This window comes from Gobio gobio, assembly GCF_949357685.1.
Source record: "Gobio gobio genome assembly, chromosome: 25".
NCBI lineage: Eukaryota > Metazoa > Chordata > Actinopteri > Cypriniformes > Gobionidae > Gobio > Gobio gobio.
In genome coordinates, this window is record NC_137121.1 from 27,056,677 (window position 1) to 27,070,605 (window position 13,929).

At 41.3% G+C, this 13,929-nt stretch overlaps 1 protein-coding gene across 4 annotated transcripts in view; it reads left to right on the forward strand.

Annotated features, from left to right (window-relative positions):
- znf469 (zinc finger protein 469) overlaps nt 1-13,929 on the forward strand; it is a 463,873-nt gene that overhangs the window by 398,906 nt on the left and 51,038 nt on the right. For 2 of the 4 annotated variants that reach the window (XM_079809305.1, XM_079809307.1), the window contains one exon: nt 11,286-11,460. The gene's annotated coding sequence lies outside the window, so the exon portion shown is untranslated. The remainder of the gene's footprint in view (nt 1-11,285; nt 11,461-13,929) is intronic. The other 2 variants (XM_079809306.1, XM_079809308.1) reach the window with 1 other exon arrangement.

Consider the following 13,929-nt stretch of genomic DNA (forward strand, 5'->3'; position numbering starts at 1 on the left):
GACAGCCATTTTCAGGTCTCTCCAGAGATGCTCAATTGGGTTTAAGTCAGGGCTCTGGCTGGGCCATTCAAGAACAGTCACAGAGTTGTTGTGAAGCCACTCCTTCGTTATTTTTGCTGTGTGCTTAGGGTCATTGTCTTGTTGGAAGATGAACCTTCGGCCCAGTCTGAGGTCTTGAGCACTCTGGAGAAGGTTTTCGTCCAGGATATCCCTGTACTTGGCTGCATTCATCTTTCCCTCGATTGCAACCAGTCGTCCTGTCCCTGCAGCTGAAAATCACCCCCACAGCATGATGCTGCCACCACCATGCTTCACTGTTGGGACTGTATTGGACAGGTGATGAGCAGTGCCTGGTTTTCTCCACACATACCGCTTAGAATTAAAGGGATAGTTCAGCCAAAAAAGAAAATTCTGTCATCATTTACTCACCCTCAAGTTGTTCCAAACCTGTAAGAGTTTCTTTGTTCTGCTAAAAACAAAATAAGATATTTTGAAGAATCTTTGTAAACAAGCAGATAGAGCAACCATTGACTACCATAGTAGGGAAAAAAATACTATGGTAGTAAATGGTTGCTCTCTCTACTTGGTTACAAACATTCTTCTTAATATCTTCTTTTGTTTTCAGCAGAACAAAGAAACTCTTATAGGTTTGGAACAACTTGAAGGTGAGTAAATGATGACAGAATTTTCATTTTTGGGTGAACTATCCCTTTAAGGCCAAAAAGTTATATATTGGTCTCATCAGACCAGAGAATCTTATTTCTCACCATCTTGGAGTCCTTCAGGTGTTTTTTAGCAAACTCCATGCAGGCTTTCATGTGTCTTGCACTGAGGAGAGGCTTCTGTCGGGCCAATCTGCCATAAAGCCCAGACTGGTGGAGGGCAGTGATGGTTGACTTTCTACAACTTTCTCCCATCTCCCGACTGCATCTCTGGAGCTCAGCCACAGTGATCTTTGGGTTCTTCTTTACCTCTCTTACCAAGGCTCTTCTCCCCCGATAGCTCAGTTTGGCCGGACGGCCAGCTCTAGGAAGGGTTCTGGTCGTCCCAAACGTCTTCCATTTAAGAATTATGGAGGCCACTGAGCTCTTAGGAACCTTAAGTGCAGCAGAATTTTTTTGTAACCTTGGCCAGATCTGTGCCTGGCCACAATTCTGTCTCTGAACTCTTCAGGCAGTTCCTTTGACCTCATGATTCTCATTTGCTCTGACATGCACTGTGAGCTGTATGTCATCTTATATAGACAGGGGTGTGGCTTTCCTAATCAAGTCCAATCAGAATAATCAAACATAACTGGACTCAAATGAAGGTGTAGAACCATCTCAAGGATGATCAGAAGAAATTGACTGCACCCGAGTTAAATATATGAGTGTCACAGTAAAGGATCTGAATACTTAGGACCATGTGATATTTCAGTTTCCCTTTTGGTTACACTTTATTTCGATAGTCCACTTTAAACATTCTACTAACTATAAGTAACTTTGCAACTACATGTAAACTAACTGTCATTAGAGTATTAGTTGACTGTCAGTAGACTGGTAGGTTATGGTTAGGTGTTAGGGTTCGGATTAGTAGAATAAGTTGAATTGTAGTTGCCAAGTTACTTATGGTCAGTAGAATGACTGTTGGGGGACCAACAAAATAAAGATTTAGTAAATATTAATCAGACAGTCTACAAATACTCTAATGACAGTAAGTTGACATGTAGTTGCAAAGTTACTTATAGTTAGTAGAATGTCTAAAGTGGACTATCAAAATAAAGTGTTACCTTTCTTTTTTAATAAATCTGCAAAAATGTCAACAATTTTGTGTTTTTCTGTCAATATGGAGTGCTGTATGTACATTAATGAGAAAAAAAAAAGAACTTAAATGATTTTAGCAAATGGCTGCAGTATAACAAAGAGTGAAAAATGTAAGGGGGTCTGAATACTTTCCGTACCCACTGTATGTGTATTTGAATGCTAGGGTGACTCATCCTGCACTCATCGGCTTGTACAAATTGCTGTCCAAGCAAATGCTGTCTAGAATGAAACATCCCTCCCCCTAATACTCATCCGCCGATTAGTAGTAGCATTTATCAAATCTTGTTTCTTAGCTGTGACAAACTATTTGTGTTATGTCACATGTTAAAAATGAATTATAATCTTAAGTATTCAGCCATGAATAGGTAAGTAGTATAACAGACTGCAATGTCTATTCACCAAGAACACCTTTAGAATGCATTAAATATATAGGCTTCATAGAGAGTGTTCAGGATTTGCTCTTATTTGAGTCACGCTTGAGTGAAAAATTTCCAATAATGCGATGGAATTATGGGTAGTAAAGAGAGTGGGTCTGTCTCCTCTCAGCATTATTGACATTATGGTTTGGTTAAGTCTAATATCCACACTACTGAGACTAAACTGATCCTGGATGGAAATAGTGCAGTGTGTGTGTGCAGAGTGCTCTGGGGTTAGTTTGCTGTCGGGTGAGGTTACTATGAAAACGCCAGTGAAGACAGGAGTTAAAAGAAACCCTGGACTGTTGTAAATAGCAGCAGAATGCAAGATGGTCTGTCATGAATGGGCTCTTTTAGAGAGGGGGCAGTGTTGACTCAACACCCTTCCCTAACTCTCTCTCTCTTTCTCAACTCACCAACTCTGTACAATATGCTAACATGTAAATGACCCCAGAAATCACTGCACTGTTGTGGAAGGGAAATGCCCTGGTTAAGTTTAAATGATGCATTTCAAGGCGTCCAGTGGTTTATACCCTCTAATACTCTAATAAATGAAAATCCAGAGTAATCTCTCTAATAAAGCAAAATTCATGGCTTATTAACTTTAATATTGATGTTACTTGGACTGCATCAATAATGTTAAAATGCATTTGGTTTGCATCGACTCTTGCCAAAACAAGCTGGGCAGTTTTGGAACTGGCCAAACCAAATCATTACTGTGTATTAGAGGTCCTGGTTTTCCACTTGTTACATTTGAGCAAAATTGAAATTAAAGTGAAGTGTCAGAGTTCCATTAGTGTGAGAAAGTACCTGCACTTCAGCTGCATAATCGATGAATCCTATGTCGGCTCTTCATTTCTTATTTTCAAGGAAGTCCATGTTGTGTAGTTGCGGTGCATTAGCGGACTGTTTGTTTTAGTGGGTTAGGTAAAACCTTCTCAAACTTTAGCTGGAGATTAAGGTGGAATTTCAGTATTAGTATCTGTTTATGCACAGGATCATTCTCTCTTCAATCTTGTTTAGATTTTTTTTCATGCCTACGAAGAGCCTCTAGAATGTCAATAAAGCTTCACCTTTCCTTCTACTATTACGCATTTGGATTTAATGAGGCGTGTGTGTATAATTTATACGGTATTCTTAAAAACCTCAGGAAAACAAAATGAGATATTTTTAGCTCATGTATTTTAGCCTGGAGCACACCTGTATTATGTGTTAATGTACTTTTAAAAGCTGACAACAATTTGGGGTAAGGTTCATCTACAATATGAATATCCCTGCTGAAAAATCCAGCATAAATCAGTATGAATTCCATGTAGGTCCAGACTGGTTTATGCTGGTTAGAGCTTGTCAAACTGGTGGACTAGCATAGTCATGCTGTTCTCAAGCAAAACTGAGCTGGTGTAGCTGGTCCACCAACTCTCCCATGCTGGGGACCAGCAACATCCCATGCTGGGATGCTTTGTCTGATGCCTGTCTTATTTTTGGATTTCTTGGAATAAGATATTGTCATTCTATTTCACAAAAGATGGAGTCAAATGGTTTAGCTAACAAGCTAGTTTATATCACTCCAAAACTGTCTAAATAACACACTGACCTGCCTTATAATTACCTTTGTTTGAAGAGGAGCCAAAGTAGCCAGCAGGCAACCATTATGTAAATGTGTTACATGGTGACGTATCTACGTCACAGAAATAATGGCAGACCTCTCTGAGGCAAGTGTTCTCTGTTGGAGAGATTCATTCCCTATGGCATGGTCTTTGTAACTCAAACAGTTATATTACACACTAAAGTAGAGGTAAGATCAAAAAAGTATAATAGGTCCCCTTTAAGTCACAATAACTTGAGTGTTCAGTATTTGTTGCATTTCATTTTAATTATAGCTAGTTTAAGGGTTATTGGTTCTAAAGTAATTGGATTTGGGGTTTATTTACAGTTCATAGTATGAATAACTTTGTCGTTATTCATACAATAGACTTAGTCTATTTGTGTGGATTTTGGTAGCTCCAGATGGTGCGAGTGTCGAGTGAACTAGCTAGCAAGTCCATGTGTGGGGTGCTGGCATAAAGAAGTAGACTCAAACATGTTTGATGTTACTGGTGCAGCCAGCTGTGTGAGGTTGGATGTACCTCAAGGGCAAGTTCCCCAAAGGCAAAGGGAGGAGATGTGATGAGATATTTAGGTAATTACACTGCAAGACAATTAATTAGTTTGGGTCTCCAGCCGTGCACCAGGACAACTCCAGCAGACCTAATTATGTCAGGCCGGCAAATATTTGAGGCAGGGGGCAACTCCCTGAGACCATAGCAACCCACCATAACACGGTTAACAAAGTTGAGTTAGGGTCGGGTTGACAGTTTGTTTCTTTGGATACTAATACAGCTGTTCTTCTCTGAGTGTAGAGAGTAATTACGGTTGTGTAAGTGTCACATTAACCAAATGCAGGAAACGTTATTCATTTTGGCTCACATTTTTAAGAGTGTTTCTGATTTCTGCACTTTGGAATTCCTTTATTTTGTTTCAAATTGTTTGTCATCCTTAATTTGTACTTGGAATAGTAGACTTGGATCCTGTAGACGTAGATGATGTTATGGACAATAGAGCGTTGAGAGATCTCTCGGATGTTGTGACACAAGGTCATTAGAGTTTGTTAAGCTAGCAACAGAATTGTGTGGTTTATACAAGCTTTTATAGGCAGCCAGTGTAATGTTGTCAAGATGGGCTTGACAAGATTGTACTTGTGAAATAACATTCTGAACTGTAACTGTAGCTTATACAAGAATTCAAAAGAATATCCACCAGCAAAGTGTTAGAGTGTATCCGAGCCTTCTGACAATTTGTTCTTTTCTGCCACATTGGTATCTGCAAAATATCTTGACGGATTGTGCTCGTAATCTCTCTCACATCAGGGTGTCTCTAATGATGTCATGAGTGTCCCGTTAGATTTGTTCATGCAGTGAGTAATGACCTGCTGAGAGAGATTCTTTTCTCCTGACATTACACTGGTTACAACTTGCATTTGAGGGTACTGGACAAATATCAGGGCCACTTTCTTTTTCCTTGAAAGACAGAAGTACCTACTAACAATAGTTGTGGGCTTGTTTATTGGGATCCCCAACAGCTTTTGTTTACTCTCCTAGAGACCAATTCCTAGAGACCAATTCTAAGAAATAATCAAGTAATGTGCTGCATTTTTCTAAGAAGCCTAGCAACACATTTAACAGGGATTTGAGTATGTAAGTGCCACACTTAAGAAGGTACTGTTTTACCTTGTACCGATGACGAAAATTGCCTCTCGCGGACAGCGCACAAATTGTTGCAGAATGTGGACATCCTAAGTATACTTTGATCACAAAGGCAACTAATCCAACAGTTGGTGAATGTCACGCTAAGACTACAGATTTTGCCCTTCAACAACCCGACAGTGCAGTTCAATTTTTGTGACCACGCGGACGATGCACATACAGCAGGGCATGCGCAAGGTCAATGTTGATAAAAAAAAGAGTCTACTAGGTCAGGAGTTTTCAAACCTGTCCTGGAGAACCTGCACCTTATCCGATACACCCAACACATGTCTTGCAGTCTGTACCAATGAGCTGATGAGTTGGATCAGGTGTGTTATATGAGGGAGACATACAAAATGTGCAGTGCTGGGGGTACTCCAGGACAGGTTTGAAAACCCCTTCCCTTGGTGGCAATATGCACAGTTGTGATGTACTCAAGCGGCAACCTTCCGCGGTCTCTCTTGAAGCCAACACGGAAATCAAATCTGTACCTCCCCCATGTTAAAATGCCCAACTTTACAGCAGGACAAAAACAATTTTTTTCCAGCCAGGTACAAAAAGTGGTTTTGGTCTATACGGCTAATTGTGCCCTTCATGACAACTGTGAGGGGGGTGAATTTATTTATAACTCATCTGTTTAAATTATATTATGCCTTAAAGTTCTGCATAATTAAGGGCGTGGCCATTTGAGTGACAGGTGGATTGCCACTATGGTCGAGCTAGGCCGGCGCGGTTTCAGCAACCAGGCACCTCAGCTCCACCCACGTCCCATCTCTTTGCCTGTTTTCAGTTATTCAGTCTATGGATGTACTGTGCAGTAGTATGTGTCGAACACATCCATTCGCAGTTGAGTAAGCTTTGAAAGCTGACATGACTGTGTGCGAGACAAAGCGGAATGCGGAAAAGAAAGTATACCTGGGCCTTTAGGTTCCAGACTAGTTCTGGTAGAGTCCAAAATCTGAAAAATCAAAGTCATGCACTGTGATTCCTACAAACTTTCAACAGGAAAATTGGGATCAAAGTCAAGGCTATGATGTGTATCATACAGTCTGGCATAAAAGACCCTTGATGTCGTACAGTGCACAAGCAACAATCTTAAAATATGTAAAAATCGTACAGTGTGCCTGGCTTATAAACATGAAAATGTACATTTTTTAATAGCAGTTGTCTACAGTCTCTTTGCAGAAACTGCTAAGTTTGCTCTAGTATGGTCTCCAGTGTTCAGCGTTGGTGACGCAGCTTTTGCTAGTTCTCTGTAATGTGATGCACAGCAATTTTCACCATATTTAATTGGTAGGCTAGTTGCAGCTCGCTACAGTCAAGACCAGGTCAAATAAGTGCCCTTTATCTGTGTATTTTAAGCTAATAATTGATCTCGGTAAAAGCTGGAGGTTAAAGATCATGGCTGGTAACCAAAAGATTGTGTCCAACCTGACTCCAGTTTGCTCTAGAGTGACTGTACTTGGTTACATGGATAAAACTGTCAAGTTTTGACACAACTCCCCACATTTTCCAGACTTAGCATGTCTTATACCACCCTTTGAGCATCCTTGCGGGAAAATGCATCCCCTCAGGGTTCAGAAATGGGACTACTGGGTGAAATAGGCAGTCTCTTCCCCACTTGGCCAGTGGCCTTCCTGACTCTGAAACCCCTCAAAAATGACAGCTTAGTTATGGCTTTCCTCAGGGCATAGCTCAGACTATCGTAACACTTAGGCCCTGTCCCAAATGGCACCCTAAACACTGGCGGTCTTCCTACGAGTCCACACTTTCATGGCGTAACGCTGCTTTGACTGTTGAGTAGAGTCTGTGGATTGGGAAGAATGTGGAGCATTGAGTGAATTGAGCAAATATCGAAAAAAAGGGGGTGCTTGCAAGCACCCTTCTGAAACCTAAAATGACAATTGGGACACCCTACGATCTTGTGGACTTCACAATCACACGCAAACATGGCGGCCTTTCTAAGTCCACAAGACCTAAGTGCATATGACGTGTGCCTTTTGGGACAGGGCCTTCGTTTAATCTCTATACCTCCAGCACAATCCATAACACACTATCATCTGTTTATACACACTAAAGCAGACCTTTGAGAATAATGCACAGGAAATCAGTCACATGATGCACACACTTATCCTTCTTTGAAGAACCCAGATGTTGATAAAACTGCAGAAATTTGTAGACTGCGACTCCAAATGTATTGATGGCTTTTTGTCACATGTGAGCCTTGCTGGACTTATCTAAATCGTTTTTTCTTCTTCTTTTGCACACGTGTTCATTGCTAGTGATCTGGCATGAGTCATACAGCACACATGGTTAAATCATCATTCTCTTAAAAGTCAGTGGCGTTAGAGGAAAAAATGTCACAATTCACCTCAATCACAGTTTATAATCGCATAAATCAACCACTAGTGTTTCTGTCCACATCCGTCAGTTTCAGAAAAACGTATCATCACTGCAGCTCTCATCTCAGTTAACAGTGTTGGGGAAAGTTACACCCTAAAAATAACTAATTGCGTTCAATTACATTTAACTGAAACTAATGTACATTACTTTTGTGTTATTTCTTTTCTCATCCACGCTTGTTATTAATAACAAAAAAACAAAACATTTTGGTAAATGTAAAGCCCCTTTCTCACCAAAAGTGACATGAATAAGCCTCAGGCTGAAGGAAATGCGAATGTATGCCTGTACAGTAGAGTGCACAGCTCAAACCTTGCTTCCATTCTGGATAACAGTAAAATAAGATGCAGAAGAAGAAAGTTCAACACTCTTAGGCCCTGTCCGAAATGGCACACTTCATGTGCACTTTCGGTCTTGTGGACTTACAATGGCCGCTGCGTGCGCGTGTCCGTTAAGTCCACGAGACCGCAGGGTGTCCCATTTGTCTTTTTAGGTCTCAGAAGGGTGCTCGCGAGCCCCCTTAAAGGTCGATATGCGCCCTCGATGCGCACTTCTGCCGAGCCCGCACTGGTGCGATCTATGCAGCGGACTACTTCCCGGCAGTCAAAGTCGTGAAAGTGCGGACTAAGAGGAAGACCGCGATTTAAGGTGCCATTTGGGACAGGGCCTTACTTCAGTGATAAAAAAAGAAACACAAATGTGATGTTTATCTAAAGGCATTTTTAGCTAGTAAGAAAGTACATTTGTGTAATTTAACATTTCATTTATGCAGGTTTACGTAATATTCTGAGTTTGCATTACACTGTTTTTCATTTTGAGGAATGCTGAATCTGTTTTTGTGGAAGTGAGATGAGTAAATGTATGTTCCCATTAGTCTAGAACTACACTAACCATCACGTTTTCACACAACGCCTCTGCACTTACAAAGTAGCTTGTGTTACTTATTTGAAAAAGCAACTGATATATGTTGCAATAAATTTAAAAGTAATGTGTTTACTACTTATTTGAAGAAAATTAATCTGATTTTACGTTACTACCCCCAACACTGTCAGTTAGCATATTATTATCTTCAAAAAGGCAGATCCAAGAAAAATCAAGGCTATTCATTTGAAGACCAGACTTCACACTTAAAGGGTTAGTTCACCCAAAAATGAAATTTCTGTCATTAATTACACACCCTCATGTCGTTCCAAACCCATAAGACCTTCGGGACACAAATTAAGATATTTTTGATGAAAACCGAGAGCTCTCTGACCCCTCCATAGACAGCAACACAACGACCACTTTCAAGGCCCAGAAAGGTAGAAAAGATCGTTAAAATAGTCCATGGGATTTCAGTGGTTTATGAAGAGCACAAAAAGTCTTCTCATCGCTTCATAACATTAAGGTTGAACCACTGGAGTCACATGGACTACTTTAACGAGGCCTTGAAAGTGGTCGTTGTGTTGCTGTCTATGGAGGCATCAGAGAGCGCTCGGATATTATCAAAAATATCTTCATTTGTGTCCCGAAGATGAACGAAGGTCTTATGGGTTTGGAACGACATGAGGGTGAGTAATTTATGACAGAATTTTCATTTTTGGGTCAACTAACCCTTTAGGTTACAACTGCCCCAGCTAGAATCAGGAATTCAGATACTGGCAGGTTTAAAAAGATCACCAAACCCTGGAAACCCAGTTATTTTGCAGTGCTGAATAACTTATATTTATTATGTAAACATAAATTATGAAACATAAATGTGATAAGCATATACAGGTTTTTCATTTTGCAAACTTTTGTTCAAGACAAAGGTGACGAGACAGTTTGGTAATCGTTAATCTTTTTGTTTATTTGGTTTGTTTCATCTTTCACTGCCATCTCTGAAACCTGCACTGAAAACAGTTTGACTGAAAGACTTTCCTACAGGATTATAAATGCACGAGCTGCTCAAGGGGTCCTCTTGTGGTGAAGAGAGGAATCGCATGCAGTATTCTTGCTGTGTTAAAGGAAGTACAGACATAAGATGTTACTCCACTTGAAGTATATATTGTAAAGCTTAGTTAAACTTGTATTTCTCTATGCCTTTAATTCTTTCCATGTTTCTTATTCTTTATTTGAAGTGTTAAATTAAAAATTCTCGACAATTTTCGACTGCCTACCACTTATCTCTGTTTTTTGTTCTTCTCTGTAAAATTTCACTGTATGCGCCACAACTATAAACAGAACACTGATAAATATATCAGATAATAAAACACAACATAAATCATAATTATATCTCTCCCTTCATATTGGCTCTGAATTCATGTCTCTCTTTTGCTCCTAAAAGTTATACGATTTGATTCAATTTGCATTGCCATGACAGCGATGCAAACAAACAGTTGCATGTATTTAGCACAGCCACATAACGGTAGCAGAACATTTGCTTTCATTTCAACCTCAGACTTCATTTACATACCGGTAACTCAATTAGGATAATCCCAGAAGTTTAAACGTTCACTTTAAAATAGCCCTGTAATACATGCACTCCGAAATAAGTGGGAAAAGGAGTGTTTGAGAGGTTTTTTTTTTATTCAGTTTGCTGTGAATGCTGTCATTGTCTTTTCAAGGGAAACATAATTTCTCCTATGAAAATTTCAATATGAATAAAAAAGGTTTTGTTTATGCTAAAAATATAGTCTCAGCTGTCATGCTGTGCCTCAGAGTGGAGGAGTGCGAGCACACTGGCCTGGTTTGGCTCACACTCCCATTAGGGCGTGTGTGTGTGTGTGTGTGTGTGTGTGTGTGTGTGTGTGTGTGTGTGTGTTGTGGCATCGGAGCTGGGATTGTAGGCAGACTTCATGCCCAACCCCACTTATAATTACAGACGGCATGCAGCTCTCCTAAAAAGAGTGATTTTCTTGACTGCCATGGATAACATTCACTTTGGCAACGGTGGAAAGCAACAGACAGATGACAAGAGGGAGAGGGGAAACTCAAAGTTGACTCATAAGTAATGCAAAATATCCTCTTTTTTTGCACCGGCGCTGCATGGAAGAGGACATTGGCATACGCGCAAATGTGAATGCGCTCCGAGCCGTGCCTTCCCATAAACCGACAGTCCGTTTGATGTCCCGTTTCCTACAGCAAGCCTTAATTAAAATGAGTTCAACAACACTGATCAAAAAGTGCGTCTAGCCCCTTTATTGTGCTCCCTTCGACTAGATCTGTCATAGCCTTCTCTCTCACTGTACTGGCAGTTGGTTGTGGTTGAAGGTTTGCTTTGGCAGATCACTGGCCTTCTCTTGGCTGGGACGAAGTTTGCGTCCTGCTACTGGCTGGGAGGGAGAGGGAAGCGGCGGGGAGGGAAGAGGGGAGAGGTGGAGGCGTGGTCTCCAGCTGGTAATGAAGACTTCTCTTTTCATCCTCAGAACGTAGAATTGGAGTGCCGGGACTGGGGGCTGCGCTGCTCCATTGCACTCTCTCTCTCTCTCTTTCTCTCTCTCTCTCTATCTCTCTCTCTCTCTTCTGGGTCTAAACGTGCAGCACTGGAACAGCAGCGGCAGATATGAACCTCTCACGTTCCCAGACTTCACAAGCATGTAGGTAAGAGTTGCTGCTGTCATTGTAATGCCAATGTTAATGTTATTATTGAAGGTAGGCATTTGTCTGTCTGGCTGTCTGACTGTCTGTCTGGATGTCTGTCAGCATGGGGGGTCTGTGTCCTCACACACTGACACATACCGACTCAAAGTATGCACTTTTAGGCAACCTTTTAAACTCTTTTTTTCTTACAAAACGGTCAGTTAGTCTAATTATGTCAAGATCTATAGAAATAGGAGCAATAATAATGACTATGGTTGTGACAGCTTGATTCGCACGTGTCAATGCTGAGGTTTACTTTATGTATAGGATTTTAGTAGAGAAGTATGCAGTTCTAGAAGTTTTAGCTAACTTGAAGTATACAAATGTATGTGTGTACACAACATCTGGAATATATATTAATGCGAGTATGTATACACACGTGCACATGTAAACATTTGTGAGTACTGATGCACCGTCAGGTGTGTGTGAATGAATTTGCATTAGCATGTTTATACGAGTGTGTGTATGTGTGTGTGTGTGTTTATTTGCTGTGCTGATGGCCAGAATCTTGCTGAAGGATTTTCAAAATCATCTGTGTAAATAGAGACTCTGGGATGGAGGGGAGGGGACGGTCAGTCATCTGTCTCTCAGCCGCCTCTCTCCTTTGATCTGAGTCCTCTGGACATGTCCCTTCTCCCTGCGGCCCACTCCAGATCCGGACCGGCCAGCTTTCATCCGCATTCTGAGGAAACTCGTTCACCTCCTCCACTCACCTCTATTCTGAATATCTCTTCGTCTGTCCAACCATCTTTTTTTACATCAGAAAGGCCAGCTTGAACTCTCCCTCATCATCCATCCGTCCATCACTCCACCCATCCGTTTGTCTGTCTGTCTAATATTCTGGCCAATTCATCCCTTCAGCTCTGGGATGAATACAACAAACCCCCCGCTCCCCTCTAGGGGTAATGGCTCTTTTTGAAACCTCCCCCGGAAAAATCTTAAGTGAGTTTCCATTAGTTTTTGTGCGGGGCCATGAGAATTATGGTTTCCCAAATGTTCTTCTGAATAGTGTACAGGAGCCTCGGCTAATTGAAAAAACATGTGCAGAGCGAAGGAGACGGACCTACTGTCACAAATGAACTTTCCAGAGCTGGCAGTGGAGGTGGAGAGAGAGAGAGAGAGAGGGAGAGAGAGAGAGGGAGAGTTTCATGGTTGTGTTTGGCTGGTAAAGTTTGACTTGAGGGACACCGGGACATATGGACAGGGACATGCTAGGATAAAGGGATGCATTGACATAATAAACAATGACAGGAGGACTCGAGCACAGAGTGACAAAATTCAGAGAAATAAAGGAACTTATGGACCAAGGGATGCAACATGAAAGCATTAACCATAGCTGGGTTCTTCCTGTCCCAGTGTGTCCTGCCTAACTGTCTTATTGACAGCAGCGGAGACCAACTCACTATAGTCTGGATAATATGTCTTCATCAAGAAGTTCCTGTCCTGGCCACTGGAGCAAAGGAAGTGGTATTTGGTTACTAAGCCCCACTAGATACCAGTAAAAGCTGTAGTAAAATCTTTCTGGCCCATCCACACCATCAAGTACTTCCGACTTCCCAATGGCCAGGTCACTGCAATACAGAACATCCCAGAGTCAATCCAGCCTGTCCAGACACGGTCCAGCGTCTTCCATAGGCTTATATAGGATTTGCGGTATCTTAACTGCAAAATGCCAAGCAGTCTCTTGGGCTACATTCAACAGAGATTCTTTGTCTCCTGTTCCGTTTTGTTGAAAATCTATATAGAGTATCGTCCCAAACAAAACAACTTAGGGAGGGAGACCCGTGTCCAACAGTGTCTACTGTTCTCTGTCTATATTCCTAGTGCATATGATTGTTTGTTTCACACATTCCTTATTAACACTGTTACCAGGGGTCTCAGTTGGGTGGGCGTAACAGTCTAGTCTGACCTTTTGACCACTGCCTGACGGTGTGTAACTCTAACCCTATCCAGCGGGGATTCCTGAAGCCATTGCATGTGCACACGTGCAAACACATACAAACACATACAGAGCCGTAATGGAATCAGCAGCAGGGCTCGTAACTTTAACTGCTCAGGAGATCAGCAGTTACCAATGCATCATTCCCTTAAAACAAATAAAAATAGCATGCTCCCTATTAGAATTTGGAAAACATTAGGCTCTAATAGTATTTTATTCTCTATTAACTCAAGTGGTGAGTCTTATAAATCTGCTCTTGATTTAATGTGATTAGAAAACCTTCCAAAGAAACAATTTGCGGATTTGGTTTGTCATGAAGGCAAGCATTATCATCATTACGATTGGTCATACTTACGGTTAGTGATTTGAACAAACTCTTAAGTATGCATTTTTTGCAGTGTGAATGATACCTTAAATCGGCTTGTGCTGTTACGTTGTCAAGCGATCGCGCTTTTTTCAACTGGCAGATGACAAAGTGGGCATAATGAGAG